This window comes from Xyrauchen texanus, chromosome 37, assembly GCF_025860055.1.
Source record: "Xyrauchen texanus isolate HMW12.3.18 chromosome 37, RBS_HiC_50CHRs, whole genome shotgun sequence".
NCBI lineage: Eukaryota > Metazoa > Chordata > Actinopteri > Cypriniformes > Catostomidae > Xyrauchen > Xyrauchen texanus.
In genome coordinates, this window is record NC_068312.1 from 34,563,386 (window position 1) to 34,573,533 (window position 10,148).

Here is a 10,148-nt window from a genome sequence, read left to right on the forward strand (position 1 = left end):
CTATTTTTTATATTTTAATTTTTGAGGTCACTTAAATGGCAACCTATATCTTGGTCACACCAAAGTAACTTTAATTTAATGGACAAACTTGCCTCCGCATCTGAGATCATCAATCCGCACATCTTATCACGTGGCTTGTTGAGCGTGTTACCATGGAGACTTAGCACGTGTTGAGGCTCACGCTATTCTCCGCGGCATCCACGCACAACTCTCCAGGTGCCTCACCAAGAGCAAGAACCACACATTATAGCAACCATGAGGAGGTTACCCCATGTGACTCAACCCTCCCTATTTGGTTCAACCCAACTGCCAATTTGGTTGCTTACGAGACCTGGCTGGATTCACTCAGCACACCCTGGATTCGAACTCGCGACTCCAAGGGTGGGAGTCAGCGTCGATACTCGCTGAGATACACAGGCCCCAAAAGCATTTAGTTTTTTAAGAATTTCAGCTTTTAATGAGACTTTGAACTTAATATATCAGGACAAAATCGGATATGAGCATCATATAGCTGCCCAAAAACACCTTAGCAACCACATAGCAATGCCTGCCATTATTTTCAAATGTTTTAAATGTTTTGCAAGCACCACATTTCTTCAGAAAATATAAAAATCCAATTATTTGATTGTCAATATGTTTCAATTAAGCTGTAAAGCATCATTTGCAAAACCTGTCAGGAAATGATTAATTTATGTTTTCTTGCTCATTAATTAATTATTAAAATAATTCTACAAAGATACATTTGAATCTCTGTTGCTCCTCAACTATTGTAGATAACACAAAATAAACACTACCAAATACAATCAGCTTTAAAGGGGTCATGGCATGCATTTTGTGTTATTTGAATATGTTCCTTGAGATTAAATTATTTTCTTATAATTTTAGTAGTCTTTTGCACATATATTAGTAAAACATGATCATTTTCCACCCTCATACTAACCCTCTGTCAGATATGCTTGGTTTTGGTGCTGCTGGTAATTACCAGCCCTATGCTCTTGACTGACCTGGGATGTGTTTCCCAAAAGCATCACAAGCTTAAGCTGATCGTAGTGACTATTGGCGCCAATGGTTTCTACAATCTACTTAGGCTTACGATCCTTTTGGAAAATGCAGCCCTGCTCTCTCCTCTTGCCATCTCACTGCTCAACACTACTAGGCAGGGCTCTGAAGTGATACGGTAAAGTAGGCATTGTTGTGTGGTTGTGGAGGTGGTTAGATGCAAACGTCTACCACAGTGTGACATCACAGTGTGTAGGAAGTTGAGAACAGGGTCGTTTTGGCAGCTTGGTTTCATCAAATGCTCTTTTTGCAGTGAAGTGGAAGTTTTGAGTTCTGAAACTTACAGTATGTTTTCATAGTACAATGACCTCTTATAGGTCAAAAGATCAAGGAAAATTTGATTAATCTTGTCATAACCCCTTTAAAGATAGGTTTTCACTCTCAGGGTGTCCACTGGGAGCAGACCTGCTTTCAATAGAAGTGAATGGAGAGCTTTATGAGCTGCATAAGCTGAAGATCCAGTGAATGAAAACCAACTGCTCTGATGTGTAGTGATTGTAAGACCAGCTGTGGAATGAGTGCCCCTCAAAAGGGTTCAAGGGTCAGACTGAATTTGTTCAGAAAACGTGAGAGAGTACGCAAGAAAGATGGAAAGACAAGAGAAAAAATTGTGGCCAGTAGCTAAAACTCCAAAACAAGAAAATATATCATTGATGTATAGCTTACATAATAATTATATATTCAGTGGTATGATAATACATTTATTCAGAGATTCAAAGAGAGAACGTTTGCATGGGCAGTGTTAGGGGCAGTGCACTCCCAATGCATATTTATGTGATTCTGCACCATTTTTCCAATTGATTTTCTTCATAAATATGTGCTAGATGGATGTCTTTGACATTTGCTCATGCAGGAGTGCCCCATTTTTTAGACACCATTCCATTTTGAGAACTTGAGGGACCTGCATTCTGCAAGGCAAGTCAGTCCACTTAGCGGTCATCTCTGGAACACTACAGTGCAACTACTTCAATGCAAACTAGCGGCATAGAAGTAAGGCTCCTATCTACTTAAATGGGGAAAGACGGAAATCTCCAAGATTACGATCAAAGAACATATTTCAAATCAGCAGTAAAATCTGACAACAATGGTAACATAAATTGTTCGTCTTTAGCTCAGATCATGCACACCAAAAAATAGCAGTTTTTCAAGCTGCTTCAGTTCATACGTGTTACCGCGTTGACTGACGGGCAATATCTATATCTAAAAGATGATTGGCTCTTTTATCTGTAAGATGGGACTTTCATATCTCCATTCGTTGGGCATTCCAGTAACTTAAATCTCTGCTAAACTTCTCTGGCTGTGTCTAGCTTTGGCACTAGAATGTGTTCTGTCGACGCTGCTAAGGTAAATGACATTTTTCTGTCGCTAGACAATTTTTTTTCATAACAGAGTTGCTTTTTAAATAACAAGCTACTTTTTTCTACAAGTAGCGGTGTAGTGCAACAAAACGTGCATTGTCTAGGGTAATCAAACACGCTCACCTAAAATGTCCAATCTCTGTCATAAAGCATCGGAAAGTCCAATTCATTTTTGTTAATCAGTTCTTTTAGACCGTTCATTTGAAGGAACAATTATTTACATTTACATTTATGCATTTGGCAGACACTTTTATCCAAAGCAACTTACAGAGCCCTTATTACAGGGACAACCGCCCCAGAGCAACCTGGAGTTAAGTGCCTTGCTCAAGGACACAATGGTGGTGACTGTGGGGATTGAACCAGCAACCTTCTGATTACCAGTTATGTGGTTTAGACCACTACACCATCACAACTCCGCACAGTTGTGTCCGCACAGCATTGTACATTTTTTTTGTAGCTATGAGTACAAATGAGATATTATGATATTTATAACAGATATTTAAAAAAGAATATAAATTTTAGGTAAATTATTCAGTTCTTTAAGTTACGAGCTAGCGTTCTCCACCACAACCCAAAATCCATTGAGAAAGAAATGCATGCTAACACCCTTGGAATACTAATTAAATAAAATAACTAAAGTAATGCACACTATAAGCACACAATACATAACATATGGCCTACAGACATTGTCTTACTGTATTCAGTGTGACGGTTGAGCCGTTTCTGACAGCACATCCCCTAATAGCACACGTAAATCCCCCAGACGTCTATTTGATGTGTGTGTTTACATCAGGAAGACATATTTTTTAGGTTGTTTGCTCATCTGCAACATGTCTATAAGACGTTTCCTCTCGGATGTCAATCATACTTTCAGCAGAGATGTTTATGACTTGGAACGTTTGTAAATCTGATCTTTTTAGGATATTAGGTAGATGTTAAATACACCAACACTAGCAGTGTTTTGTTAATGAAAGAATCTGTGTTTTGAAATACTCTTATTAAGTCATATAAAACATGCTCATATATCAGACGTAAATTAATCCTTTGGTGAACGGATTCAAAATATTTGACTCACTTGGACAAATCAAAATCTCCTCCATTATACAACAATGTAATCTCGCACCCTTCTTGCCAGGTGCCTAAATTCTACAAACAAGATTTTTAAATCATCTTCTTGACTTATTATTTATAACTGGAAGTGTCTAACTGAATTAAACATGTAGTGCAGTGAGGTCATGTAAAAACAATATAGCATACTACTAATTCAAATATCTATTATTACACACTGCATACTGTTTTACTATATAAAAATAGCAGCTACATTACAGTATGTACTGTGTAGTATGCAGTGAGCTGTAAGGCAGCATTTTGAGCATAGCCATGGTTTATGTACAAGAGAGATAGAATAAATAATTTGGGCTGCATCTGACAGCTTTCAAAACCTCTCAGAGAAGTATTAAGTTTGGATGATAATTTTAAACTCTGAAACACATTGCTGGAACATTAACATCTTAACTACTTTTTGCAGCAGTTGCAATGTGTTGCTCTGTGACAGGTGTTCGGTTGCAACTTTAGATATCGAACACAGCTGCTGCAGTCCATTGAAGTCTGAAAGTTCCTTATGTGCAGCCTTGATTGCATTTACAATAGGAACTTGAAAGTGAATTTGCTTCGAACAACCTAATCTAAACCTTTCACATCACTATCTCTTTTCGCCAGTTTCTCGGCCTGCCTGCCAAAGGCCTTCCCTTTAAATTCACTCAGCCAACACAAATCAGATTGAAAATCGAGTGCGAAGAAATATGTCTCCATTACTGTTATCAACTATGTTTTCTCATATGAGCTGGAGGGAGTATGTGCGTGAGTATGTATGTGTATACACAAGTCCTATAAAGTGCCACATCAAGCCAGTGCTTCCATTGAAAATTAAAGACATATTTAATATTGCAAACTAATTATTTTGAAAGAGGTTTCATGTGATGTAATTTGATTCCGAGCAGGCAGTATAGTAGCAGACGAAGAGAATTGGACAGTAATCGGAGGAGACAAGCTCTCCCCAGCACTCTCTTTGGCAAATATAATTTTCACGGTGATAAAACATCATTTGAAGCTGTTAAACATAATGGGCTGCCTTAATAATCCATGGTGGCATCCACTCATCAGTATCACAATTTGTGAAGGGCTGCGTATGGATGATGTTATAGGGCATCAGACAAAGACAACACATTCAGTAATTTGACTTCATAATAAAACCAATCACTGTTTGTGTTTTCTGAGATAAACAAAAAATTTGCAGTAAAAAGCAAAACAACAGGGGGTCATTCCCACCAGAGTTCCCCAGCTCAAAATGATTTTTTGGTAATTGTTTTACTGGTGAAAGATAAACATTAATGATGCTTAAAGCCAAAAAATGAAATGCCATGGATCAATACAGTATTTACTGTGTAATCCATTATTTTGTACAGAGGCGTCAAAATGACAATTTTCACCTATGATTTTGAAGCAAAATACAGGTAAAAATAAATAACAAAGAGTTATATAATGCAAATAGTTGTAGATATTATTTTCACCCCAACACTGGTGCAAATAATGGTAGCTAATAATCGCACCCTGGTACAAACAGTGTCAGATACTATTTTGTACCCATATTTAAATACTAACATACAGTATGTGGGTATCACTGCAGTGTGTTTATTGTGTTTATTTAGAGTCCCACTGAAAAACTACATTAACCCCTACTCCTAAACCTAACCCTAACCTTACCTTAAAAAAAATTACTTATTTCGGCCTATTTGGCATGTTTCATGGCCGACCCACCGGCCCGCTCAGTTCTCCCGATGGCCAGTCCGCCCCTGATTGGCCCCTAAGTGCGTCGGCCCACCGGGAAAATGCCCGGTAGGCCTATGCCAGATTACCAGTCCAGCCCTGCTCACGCCACTGCAGCGATATCTATTGTCTAGTTTGTTGTATATTCCTGTGGTTTCACCAGTGGTGGTGGCGTAGTGGCTAAAGCACAGGGCTGTTAATCAGAAGGTCGCAGGTTCTAACCCCATGGCCACCACCATTGTGTCCTTGAGCAAGGCACTTAAATCCAGGTTGCTCTGGGGGGATTGTCCCTGCAATAATTGCACTGTAAGTTGCTTTGGATAAAAGTGTCTGCCAAATGTAAATGTAGATAGGGTGCAAAAAGTGTGTGCACTGTGTGGTAGATACTATTTACACTAGGGTGCAAATTTTGAATTGTTAGGTCGAAAGGTTACCACAGGTTACCTCCCAAATGTGACCCCATTTGAAGACAGAAATAAACCAGTAAACAAGCAATAAAAAGCCACCTACTAGAAAGCCCACTCTCTACCCCCCAAAAACCCCCAATGAATGAATGAATGATAAACGCTGCATGTTTATGAGGCATTTCAAAGGGAGAAGAAACACTTTCTAAATCATAATTTGCACATCAGAGGCAGCTAATATGACTAGTGGTAACAGTCAAAAGCATCTACAGGCTATATCACTGGATTATGGATTATATTTCTGTCTGTCTCAATGAATTTCCCCTTTTGTCCCTACATATATGGAAATAGCTAAAGCATTATATGGCCCTAAGAATTTGAATTAAAGCAGAAAAGTAATTATTAGGATAGGCCTTTCTTTAATCCACCCTCTCCCAAAAAACCTTTCTGATATTTTCATTTCACATTCGACCAAAATCCCAATTTCATTTTCTAGTCTGTGAACAGGAAGCCTTGTTAATGCTTTTTAAAATTCATCAACTGAAACTATTTAATGCCCATTCGGGTGTCTGGACTGATGATAAATGGTGAGGTCATTCCCTGGATGACATACTTATTGAAGATAATGTGATCACACTTCAGAATAAAGGGCTGGAATAATGGATAATACAACAAATCATTGGATTTTTTTTTTCCTCTTATTCTTCGTATTAGATCTAAATCTTGCAGCAGATATCCATTATGAGCTGTTGGAGAGAAGTTAAAGAGAACTCGTTCTGAAATGACAGAGCACCCGGAGTCAAAGTGACCCAGCAGAAAAAGGTGTCACATAAAGGAACTATATCTGGATTAAGATGGACTACTCTTCTGTAATGAGGTCAGTAGTTCAGCTATAAACCCACCGTCTTTGCAAAAGACTGTTCATAACTGCTGTAACAAGCACAGAGACTCTTTTGAAACCACATCCATCTTCTTGTTACCTGGATTTTAGGGTGTATTCGGGATATAGTGGGCTGGAGGAAATTAAGAAAATCCCACATGTGTGGAAAAAACATGCTGTAAACCAAAAACAAAGATTCTGTCATTATTTACACACCCTCATGTTGTTCAAACTCAAATGGCTTACTTTTGGAAGAGCATATGTCTCATGTGCTTTATTCCAAGTCATTCAACAGTTTTGTATGATAAAGAGACCGAAATTCAAGCCATTATATATTGAAAACCATACCCTCCATTCAAATCAAATATGGCACCATTGATGTCAGTGATGTTTGGTCATCATGAGACATTAAAAGCCAAGGGTGTTGCGCCATTTTTGTAGTCCACGCAACTTTTGTAGTCCATTTCAGGACTTTTACTGAATTAATGAAAATGACTTAAATATTGGACTGTTTCTCACATAAAGTAGGAACATAGCGCATGAGTTGTATGGAACATGTTCATGATATTATTATGGTACTTTTTGTTCTTTTTTAGGGCATGTTAGACCCAGTGCCCATTCACTTTCATATTATCAAAGTAAGGATATTTTCCAAAAATCACACAAAAACAAATTTTATGTTCTACATAAGAAAGAGAGTGCTAAAGGCTCAGAACAACATGAGAGTAAATAAATGATGACAGAATTTTTTTGTGTGTGAACTATTTCTGCCAAATTTCAGTTCAGCCACTACATCAAAATAAAATCGTACGGGTGGGTAATAATTTTGCTGCCGATAGTCCAAACCTGAATATAATAGAAGATCATAAATTGATGGAAATGCTGACAGTTTTAGGGCTTTAAGAGAGATAACAGTTCCTAAACACTTCATAAGTGCATTGAACCACTGCTGTATTGCAGGAGCTCATCTCTAAGATGTTTCCAAAGAACTCTTGCTGATCTAGGGCCATCTCTCAACGCATATTCACTATCAAATAAAAACTAAACACACCATGAATTCTTGACATTATCTGAGAGGGCATAGAGAGCAGATGTAATACATTTGCAAGCATTTCTGATGACATATGACATTCTTCACACAAACTGAACCTTTTTAAACGTTGACCTCTCATCTGCGGAAGCATGACACAACTGTCAGGGGCTTCACTATTGCAATGATAATTCAAGGAGACTCAACATTCCTCACAGCATGGATTAAGAAACTAGGAATTCATCCTACAGGACATGGATCTTAGATAAAATGGTAAGAGCTTCAAGGCAAATGCACAAAGGAGCACAAAGGTCACCTAAATTGCAATGGATGTCAAAGCCTTATAAGAGCTATTTAACTGGATCCTGTATTTGTACAATTAACGTGATGCATTATTTAATTCAATGTATTTGATAATCCATATTATGAAATTAAACTTGCTTGAAGCACTAATAAAAATTGAGGTTGGTTGTACAATGTACTAAACCATATTATTTGTGATCTACACAAACAAAATTGTGTTTTTCTTCTAAACTTGTTTTCTTCACTTTCAATTAGTGGAATTATCTAAAAGGTGCACACTACTAGATTACAACATGTAGGGTGAATGTAAACCAATCACGTATGTTCAACAACAGCTGCTTGTTAAATTTACTTAATTTGTTTGAATTCAATTTACTTACATGTTTTAAACGGACGTTTACTTAATCCATTTGTGTTTGAACTGCATGAATACGTCTTCGTTCAAAAACTGAAACTGGGCAGGGGATTTGTAGATCCCAGCATGCTTTGCACAGTTTTGACATTTTTAAATTAAGTGTTATTTATTTTGGATTACCAACCTTTTCCTTAGGTTGAGGATGGGTACACAATCAATGTGTTGTATGTTACTAAATAGGGCCATTTCAAAATACCATTATTCCATTATGTGAACAAATTATGTTTTCTGACAATAAATGAACGAACTAAACCAAGAGGACAAAAAATGTGTTGATGTAACTTAACTGATTCGTGTGGAACTGATGTACATGATTAAATTATGTAAATTCAAAGCATTATTCTCAGTGAAGATAATTCAGGGCCCCTGTATGTGCTTTCGAATGTTCATACACATCATGTGATCACTGCCATCTAAATTCAGATTTTCGAGATTCACCAAATACAGTACATGAAAGCCATGCAGGAGTGACGATGAATCACCCAATAGTAAATGTGGACAAAAATAATGATAATTGCTTTCTGAAAAGAAGGCGTGCGTATAACAGGATATAAAAGACATTTGCAATGTAGGCATTACTCCATGAATTAATGTTTCATTTGCTGTCTATTGAGACATTCAGTACTTAAACACATAAAAATACATTTGAAAGGGGATGTTGAATAAAGAGTAGCACTTTATAATCACTTTCATTACCATATAATTCTGAATGTCCGTCAATGTATTTTCTGATAGTTAGAAATGTCATGACACTTTGATAAATATATGTTCAAATGCATTCATATCTGAATGCACAAAAAATTATCTGTTAAGGACCCTTGCAAAAAGTACCATGGTACAGTGAAGGTAAACGGTAAAGGCTTACTTATAACAGTAAGAACGCCATAATATTACCATCATAGAAGGAAAAATCAAGGTATTACCATTTACAAGCATGGTTGTATGTAATAACATTGTATTTTAACATGTATAAAATGTTACTTAAAGGTTATCATTCATATATCATTGTATTTGCATGGTGCTTCACAGTATTCCATAGTATTACAATTATGGTAGAGTCCAAAACCCATGTTATTACGATTTTTCTGTGTCCCACCATGTTATTCCATGCTTCTTCAATGCACTTCAGAGAAGACAATACCATGGTGGTACCTTAATACATATCCCCCCAAAAATGTAATCCCATGATACTTTTTTCTTTCTTTTTTTAATCGACATATTTATAAAAGTTAATGTAAGTGTTTTCGAATGATACAGCCTTATGAAAGCAAACGGCAGATGTGCAGAGCGTTGGAAACATATGCATAATTATTATAATTAAATAATTCAAACACCGACTGAGAAAGTGAGAAAATACAACACAATTGACTAATCTCTTACCTATTCATTCTAATGTCGAACTTTCTCTAAAAGACGCGGGATCTGTCGAAACATCCAGGATTTCTTTTCAAAGCCTCGTTGAAATCGTTTAGATCACCTTTTTAAAGAGCGCGCGGAACTCTTTCATTGTTACACTGGATTGTTACAATGTTGCACTGCATTCAGTCAGTCAGTCAGTCAGTCAGTCTCTCTATCTCTCTCTCTCTCTCTCTCTCTCTCTCTCTCTCTCTCTCTTCTCTCTCTCTCTCTCTCTCTTTCTTTCTCTCTCTTTCTTTCTTTCTCTCTCTCTCTCTCTCGTTGTGTTTCAGCATGAAATGAGATTCAAATCGAACATACAATATTTCTAAGCACTGTGGCGCTTCTAATCTCAATCAAATCTCGGAAAAACTAGCGTCCCACCTCTCTCTCTCTCTCTCTCTCTCTCTCTCTCTCTCTCTCTCTCTCTCTCTCTCTCTCTCTTATATAGAGAAAATATTGTTTCTATAGGTCAAAT

General features: G+C 37.1%; 1 protein-coding gene across 1 annotated transcript in view; it reads right to left on the bottom strand.

Annotated features, from left to right (window-relative positions):
• Positions 1 to 9,778, bottom strand: part of LOC127631026 (metabotropic glutamate receptor 6-like) — a 73,137-nt gene extending 63,359 nt beyond the window's left edge. The window contains exon 1 of the mRNA XM_052108968.1: positions 9,656 to 9,778. The gene's annotated coding sequence lies outside the window, so the exon portion shown is untranslated. The remainder of the gene's footprint in view (positions 1 to 9,655) is intronic.
• Between the last annotated feature and the right edge of the window lie 370 nt (positions 9,779 to 10,148).